This window comes from Manis pentadactyla, chromosome 7 (assembly GCF_030020395.1).
Source record: "Manis pentadactyla isolate mManPen7 chromosome 7, mManPen7.hap1, whole genome shotgun sequence".
In the NCBI taxonomy this organism is placed as follows: domain Eukaryota; kingdom Metazoa; phylum Chordata; class Mammalia; order Pholidota; family Manidae; genus Manis; species Manis pentadactyla.
The window spans coordinates 113,494,591-113,503,595 of NC_080025.1; positions in this window are offsets into that span (position 1 = coordinate 113,494,591).

Sequence of the window (9,005 nt, forward strand, 5' to 3'; positions counted from 1 at the left end):
GTAATATTACTCATTTTTCAGACCCTGAATTTCTGCTTTGGATATCTCAACTTATTCATTTGATAATGCCTTTTATCTGAAGTCAATTTGGACATATAGAATGGATAGATCTAGAGTTTTTATAGAGAAGCAATAGCTGGGAAGTGGTGACTTTTAAATTGATCTTGGATACTTGAATGAGTACCTGAACCTTTTATGTAGACATTTATTGTGAATTAAAGTTGACATATTGCAAGTGATTGGTCACTTTTTGTTTTTAAATCTATTTCTTTTGCTAAGTCATATAGATAGTCCAGGTAGAGAACTTTATGGTATAACATCAGTTTCTGTGTCACGGAATGATTCATTTATCTATGAAATGGTGAGCTAGAGAGCAACAATAAAGTTTCTTTACTCTTTCCTATAATATTTTGATTGTTTATAAATCTATTCCTTGACAATAGATTACTTGTCTAGATATTTTTAAAGTATTGTTAAAATTAAAAATCTCCCAAATATAAAAAAGTTATGACAAAAAGTTCTTACTTTCTCTTAAGGAGGTTGCCAGATTTTTCTATTCAAGGAAAATTCTTTGTTTTAAAAGTGGAATAGGTGATATTTAAAAAAATGATTGCCACTGGTTCAATGAGGAAAAAGTCCTATGGAATGCTATTCACCGTTTCATTTGATTTTGATTTGGACCCATTTTAATGCATTTTTAAACTCTCATTTCTCTGGAGAGTCAAAATAAGTGGGTGACCTCAATCTGAAAGCCAAAGTGAAGTACTGTTTTTGTGAGCCTGCCTATCAACACTAGGATTTATAAAAGTGAATATGGTATGCTGTATAAGAGCAGGGACATAATCTTTTCATCTGTTCTGCTTTAGTAGGACCCTTAGTGAGAATACTCCACTTACCTTTGGTCACCAGGCTTTAAAAGGGACCTAAGAGAGGTAGCAGAGAGCCCAGGGGTGAGTGACAGTTAATCCAAAAGTTGGTCCAGGAAGAGTGTTCTCACAATGTGTTCTGTGGCTCACTTCCCAATTACATGGAGAGTTTATTTACAAGTGCACATTTCTAAAGATAGTTCTTAAGTTCATCAGATCTTAGAACCTTTGTCTTGGGGAAAATAAGCTATTGGGGCTGATCATTTGGGAAGAGGAAACATAGGGGCAACTGGAAAATCATCTTAAACTTAATGAACAGTAATTTCATAAGAACCAATTAGAATTTTCCATCTTGATCTTCTGGACCCCTTTTCAGTTTTGATGCAGTGAGAACTGCAAATATTTCTTGCTGTTTATTAATTATCAAATGACATTTCCCCTCATTATTTCTTGTAGACTTACCTTTCTCTCTTTAACACTTACTTTAAAAAAATGTATGAAACCATTATGATGATTTCCATCTTTAGAAATGTAGAAACATCAAATTCCTCAAAGAAAACAAAACCTTTTCTAGCACTGAGTACCAAAATGGATAGTAGCCTCAGTTTTAAAACATAACAATGTAGTTGTGAGTTTCACATGGTTATTAGCAATAATCTTCTGTTAGATTAGGCCAAAGTATTAAATGCAACTCACAGAAGGTCATCAGAACATGTTGGGTATTAGGTTCCTAAGATGTGGTTTTCTGGTGATTCAGTATTAACCAAGGACTGAGTTTATAAGATCTTAGACCTATTTTCCTGAAACATTTCTTTTCTCAGTAGGTATTTGGAAGGGAGCCTTATAACCTGGAGTGCTGGTATTTTAAATCTCTGGCCAAAGGCCCATCCATGTGCTTTGGAACTGAAACCATCAAGTAGCGAGATAGTCTGTTATGAAAACAGTAGTTCTAGTAAGTATTTTTGACACATAACTGTACCTGGATACAGTGAGGCTTGGGCCCAGGGTTTTACCTCTTTTAGTTATCTCTCACTGTTTTTTCATGCTGTTCCTAGTATTATAATACCCTTGTAGTGGCATTCCATAAATATTTATTAAGTTAACAGCTAAGACTTTAAGATCTTAGTCAACATAAAGCTCTGTTTGAATCAGTCTGTATGACATAGTCATGAAAAGAGTGAGTATACTCTTAGGCTGCAGGAATAGATGAGTAGTATCTAAAATGGGGAGGGAAAGTTCTGCTTTGCTCTTTCCAGTTTGGGCCATACCTAGTAATACAGTGTTCTTTTATGGGTTTCCATTTTCAGAGAAACATTAATGAATTGGATATTAAGTAGGACTGTGGTAAGACTAGAATCATTTGTTGAAAAATTTGTTAGTTGAAATATATATGTTTTATATATGTACACATTACATATAACAAATAAATAATATATAAAATATATACATATATAAGTATGTCATATTTATATAATGTAAGTTGAAGGAACCAAAGACTAATGACTTTCACAGTTGAAAGACTATGGGATATAAATGAGAAGACTCAATGAGACTGACTAGTATTTTTGATGGTTCATCTCAGACAAGGCTCTAAAAGAAAGGAATGAGACTTGTTCTGTGTGGTCAGAGGGTGAAAGTGACAGAGAGACATGTTTTAGCTCAGCATAAGGAAAAGCTTTTCAATGTTCTAAGAGGTGATTGGTTGACTTGGTGAGCAGTGAATTTTTGATCCATCAGTAGGTTGGCTTAATGATCATGTGGTGTGATATTGTAGAGAGGATTCAGACTTGAAAAGGATGATTGGCCTAGATGTCCTTGAAGATTCCTTCTGAACTTGATATTCTCTGATTCTCTTATCTCCTCCTCCCACCATTTCCACATCTCATTCTGGCTGTCTGGTGCTCATTATGAAGGTTTGTTTCAAGAGTATCTTTCCAAAGCCTTTATTTTTACTATTTCTTCCCTCAAATTTATTTCAAAACAAACTTCTTTTCTATTTCTGAAAAGAAAACCTTTGTTAATAATTTGTTAATAATTTGTTAATCTCTTCTTACTCTAAATTTCCAATTGTGCTTCTGGGAAATGAGCTATTTTAATTTTTGAGTGAGTGAATCCCTTAAAACATAGAAGTATATTTGGCTTCTGAGCATATGGGTACCGAAATATGTGTAGTATGCAGATCTGGAAACCTGTTAGCACTGTTTATAACACTATCTAGGTGCTTAGCTACTCAGTTAGGGAAGCAAGACCTGAAAAAAGACATAGATTCAATTTGTAGTGTCTTCTTTACTAAGCAATTCCCTTCAATCTGTTGTTTAGGTCAGCGATTTTCTCCCTGGATTAGCAAAGAGTTTGGGAAGAAATATTCAAATTATTTTTATAATTATTTTCCTCTAGAAAATAAGAAACACAAAGATTTACTAGTATTTACCATGTATGTGGTTTAACACTGGTGGTCTTACACTGCCCATATGTCGGACAGTCAGTCATGTGTTCTGAAGAGTCCTTGGTTATTCTAGGGAAGAAGAGTCGGAGTCAATCACAGTGCTCATGTTTAATTAGCTCACTTTCCCATGTAACAGTTTATTGTAGTGTTTGTCTGGTTAAGTGAATGGACATGCAGTACAATCTAGTTTTAGCTCAATTTAGCTTCAAAGATTCTTACAAAAAACCCTTGGTAGAATTGGTAGAATATAATATTAATCACTGAAAGGATTGTAAAATGAACGCCATGATTTAATAATAACAACCAATAATGTGCTTTATCTATTTGGATCTTAGTGCAACAATTTCTTTTTTAGCTTATGAGAACCATAATTGAATTTAGAATCAGACTTTCGAAACACAGCATCAATAAATATTATGCCAAGATTGAAAGAAATGGTGTGTATTTGATTGCATTGACCTTTATTTAAAAATTATTATTAAGAATGTTTTAGTGTGAGGAGAAAGATTTTTGCACCATTTATTAACAAATAAAATTTTCATTTCTTTTTTGTTTCATCTTTTTAACATTTCTATTATTACATGTTTTGAAATATACCTATTAGCCCATTAATACATGAATATAATTTGTATACTTTATGTGTATATATATATATATATAAATATAACTATTCAAAAAATGTTTACTCATAAAAGCACACTCATATGTAGACACTGGTCTAGGTTCAATTCAATTGGGGTGAAAGAGAAAGGCACAATATCATTTTACTTTTCCCTGAAAACATAAAAGAATGGATCTCCACCCCGATTTGCATCTGCTCCTTTCCCTAACAAGAGCAGGGCCCTGCCATTCAGTTATAGGTAACCACTACCAAGTTAGTGATTAGTCTGTGCTTGACAGAAATTTCCACTTAAAGGAAAAAAGATTCCTTTTTTGGGGGCAAATTCTTTTTCTTGTGACTACTTCTACCTATATATAAAAGTTATATTTTCTTAAAAGGATGGCATATCAGCATTGTTTGCTATTGTACCCTGATCTATTTGAGAGTTTTCTTTGTGTTCATATGCTCTAGAAGAGAAGCTTAGGTTTGTATCAACTGAGACAAATGAGACTACAGTTAGGTGGGCCAACTGATGTAATTTCTACTTTTCAAAATAGTGGTACCAAAACAACAAAAAACTAAAAAAACAAAGACCTCAAAACCTAGAATATTTTCATATCCTTTGGATTGGGAAATGGATGGAATAAAAGCATTAGTTGATTCCACAGCAACCTTTCATTCATATCCAAAGGAGATTTTAAGAGATTGATTGAGAACATGAAAAGTAGATGTTATTCTTTTTATTTTGATCAGTAAAGACCTGAGTCTTTTTAAGTGCAACAAAATACATTTCTCCTATCTTTGAGAACATGGTGATTTGTTGTAGACAATCATTTTTTTTCTCCTTTTCTTCTTGTGCTCTTTCAATTACAATTTCATCAAGAATATTACCCCTCTTATAATTGGTTAATATAAAATTATCCAACAACTTTTGACAAACATTCAAAATTATTCAGAATAGATAACTTACTACTAGTGAGTTGGTTCCTATATTTTATTGCAGTTAAATGGAAATTGGAGTTAGTTATTGATGAATAAAGTTTTAGATTTTGTCTCTGCTTCACTTAATAGGTTCACATCTCTAATAGAAGACTAAGACTGGTAGCAAGACCAGTTACTGATGGAGTCAGAAAAATTACTATATACTGCTGTATTTGTATTATATAATTACTGACTTGAGTCTTAGATTGGGTTGCCTGGAAATAGATTCTGAGGTAAGAATTGCATGTAGAAAGTCTCTTGAGAAGTGTTCTCTAGATATGCACCTATGAGGAAATGAGGAAAGGAGAATTGGGAAGAAGGAGAAGCTGACCCACACTACAACTGAGGTGTCAGTGTGGCCTATATGGAGCTCTGGAGCTGGGATGTTCCTTCACAGTTGTTCCAATTTGAAGCAAGGGGGGGGGGGGCTTTGTATGAGTTGGTCATTAACTGAAGGCTGTCTCCTGGGAAGGTGCCTAACCTTAAGTGAGTTAGTTCCTTGTGGCCAAGGGCAATTTCTCTGTAAGGGATGCACTGTGAGCTGTCAACAGATGGTATTCTCAAGAGCTGAGGACAAGATGCTTTAACCCTAAGGAAGGAATCTGAGTGGAGCATCCAGTGTCAACTACATTTGGTAAGGTATCACAGTATTCTGCACTCAGACATACAGGATATAGAGTAGCAGCTGGGCAGGAAAGGTGAGTTCTTGTGGATTTTGGCTTTTGCTACTAACAAGGTCAATCAGAACTGTGCACACTATTTGTTACCTCGAGATCATCAGGGCAAACAGCATATTCATACTCCACCCCTCTTCCCACCCATCACACTAAAAAACCAAAGATTAGATATTGTGTTTGAGAGTTGGACCTTAGATTTCTTATCCAAGAGATTCTCCTAAATTGGACATAGAGTTTTTTAATGCCAACTGGCATGTAATAGAATTAAGCTTTAATATTATGAACTCCTCTAAGTTTTGAGTCATTAAGTGGTTTCTAAAAATAGGTTTGTTTGATAACTAGTTTCTTGTTCATCATTGAGAAAGTAGTGATGTTACTTTTGATTGAATTTTCTTCCAGTTATCACACTTGTTTAGATTCATATGACATTAAGCATATTAAGAGTTATGTAATTCTCTACTCTTTATTAATGAGGCAGTTCTTCATAATTGCTGTGAGAAAGAAGCAGTTGATCAGCTTTCAGACAATTATGTGTCACTAGGATGACCCTGAAACAATAAAGGTTGACTTTTAAGATAATAAACTGGAGACATCTCTTAGCAAACTCAAGCCTTGGTTTTCTGGAAAATATAAACCCATATAGTTTATATTTATAGGATGTGGCTTTGATGATGTCAGGGTCCCTGTCAACCCTTAATAGTATAGAGTTAAAATGGCCTGTGTATATCAAAGCACTTTCATGTGGGATGCTAAAAGTGAATACCCCTTTATGAGACTCAATTTCTAAGGGTGCATCAAGCAGATAGGGCAGCATGCTGGAGGATCTAATGTCTGAGATGAATCCCTGAAAATGAGTAAGAATCAGCCATGTTAAAGGCAGGAATATGGCAGGAAGGGTTTTCGAGTAGTAAGGGGCAACAGGTGCAAAGGCCTCAGAGAGAGCTTGTCTGTAGCTCATGATAGCTAAAACACAGGATATTTTTGTAAGTCAGTACAGAGAAGGGATAAGCAGGGGTCTGATTTCAAAAACATACATTGTGAGCATATGAGATTTTATCCTAAGAACCTGGGGAGCCACTGAAGAGTGCCTACACTAAAAGCAGAGGAATACCTTGACCAGATCTGTGTTTCAGGTTGATTACTCTAGCTACAGTGTGGAGAGCCACAGGAGGGGCTGTGAGTGGAGGCATCAAGACCAGTGAGGAGACACAGAAGATATCTTGGGGACCCAGATTGTGCAGAAACAGTGAGATGGTGGGAAGTGAACGGATTTGAGAGGCTTTTTGCAAGAATGTGGTGTCTTGGCAACTCACTGGGCATGGGGGCATGACAAGCAAAGGTGACATGCCTGAGCTTTTAGTTTAGGCACCTAGATATAAGAAATGGAACTTTTCCCCCTGATGCGTAGGTGGTGTGGAGAGGTGACGGTTTACTCTGTGTGATGATTCATGGGTCTTTGAATGTAGCCTGAGGTAGGACTGAGATACGTGCAGGTACTAGCACCCATTTTTTATTATTGGACGAAAGAAAAGACAAGCTAGAGAGATGGAGAAAGGGAGAAAGGGAAGGAGAAAGGAAGGAAGGAAGGAAGGGGACCTAATTAGAATTAACAGGGAAGAAAGGTCTTATTTTATTAGCCATTAGTTGGAGGTGCTTAAATAACATTAAAGGAGAAAACCAGTGTATTATTATTGCTTCCAGTAATGATCAGCCTACATGGCCCAGAGAGGGGGAGTTCCTTGTAGATGATGCTCTGAGAAATTGCAAAGTTAGTGCTGGCGTTTGTTTCTTTTGAATCCTGTTCTATCTGAAAACACTTCAGTTTGATGAGAGGGCACTGTCGGCAAGAGGTGACTTGTAGGGTATGCAGTATATATTTCAGCAATGGAAATAGTATTGCCTGTTTTGAGGATATTCTATGATAACTGGAGGGTGTAATTTCTTTTTGTAGTTCAAGGAAATCTGTAGGCCAATTAAAAAAATATTTTTAAAGACAATAGTGGTGGTAATATGACTAAAATATCTGGTGGAATTTATTGCTGGAAATTGTTTCTTATATTGAGGAGAAAGCAGTATTTCACCTTGGGGACATTTATGAGATCCATTAGTTTCCTTTTGAATTTCTTTTCTTAATCTGTATTTTTTCAGTGTTGAAGCTGGCCTTTTCGTTTGCATTTACATTACTTAAAATATATATACCATATGATAAAATGTTTATGTAAAAGTTTGATACACACATTGTCATTTTAATATGTGACTGCATAGAACCACTTGTTTTCCATTTTATCAAACCCTTTTGCCTCATTTCATCTGGACCACTGTCTCAGGCACACAAGTCAGTGGCAGCAATTCAAGCTTTGCCAACCCTCATGTACTACTCAGAAAGTTTTGGGGAAGTCGTCTTGAAACTTCAGGCACTTTATTTCCTCTTTGGACAGCTGAAGAAGTACAATGGGATAAATAAACATGCTATTATGTGTGAAAAGGCAGTACTTACCTTAGCCCTTAGCCTATTATTTTCTGATGTTATAATGCCAGTTTATTTTATTACAGGTACTGAAGATGTGAAAGGTATATGACTATCTATCTTCAGTTGGACATGTGATCTGAGATTCTGATACTTCTTGATGTGGAGCTTGGACTTGGGACTGCCGATTGTGAGGAGATAAAGAGTTTTTAGTTCCCAATTTCAAGTAAGTCACCTTTATATAATGAAATCCTACTATTTTATCCTGGGAGATGCAATCTTTACTAAATTATGCTGAAATTACCCCAAATAACACTTACCTTCATATTCTCTCTGATCTGTTTATATTCTCTCTACCAGTTTCATAATAATAAATAGAGAAATGTCACTATAATTCTTCTGCACAATTTCATGATTAATGTGTATGTCTAATTAAAATGACTTTATAAAGCATATTTCCCACTAAATAATTTTATTTTTCTTAAGGGAAAATACTTTTAAGCTTCCTTACAAAGAATATTGAGATTATTCAAAATCAAAGAACTTGATTTATAGCCTATGCTGCTGTGTTGAAGACAATATACATGTAATGATCTAGAAAGCCTGTGATCAGTTTCAGTAACAGATTTCCCTTTTTCTTATTTGATTATTAGAGACAGCTGTAGGAATTTGACTTTAGAAGGGAAAATAGCCATTTCTAGGAAGGTGCATGGGATTTAGAAATTGTTCGCATAGATGTATAGTAAACAGGTTAAAGGAAGGTATTCTTTTTCAAGTCTGAGAGTTTATATTCATAAGTAGTATTTTCCCTTGAGAATTGCATTCAGAAAAAAATAATGTCTATATAAACACATTTGTCAAAAACAGACATTTTCATTCACAAAGATCAGTATTTGTGACTGAGACAGTGAGGTTTCTACATATAAGTTATTATGAGGTAATTTAAAATCCTTTAGAAGCACAGTAG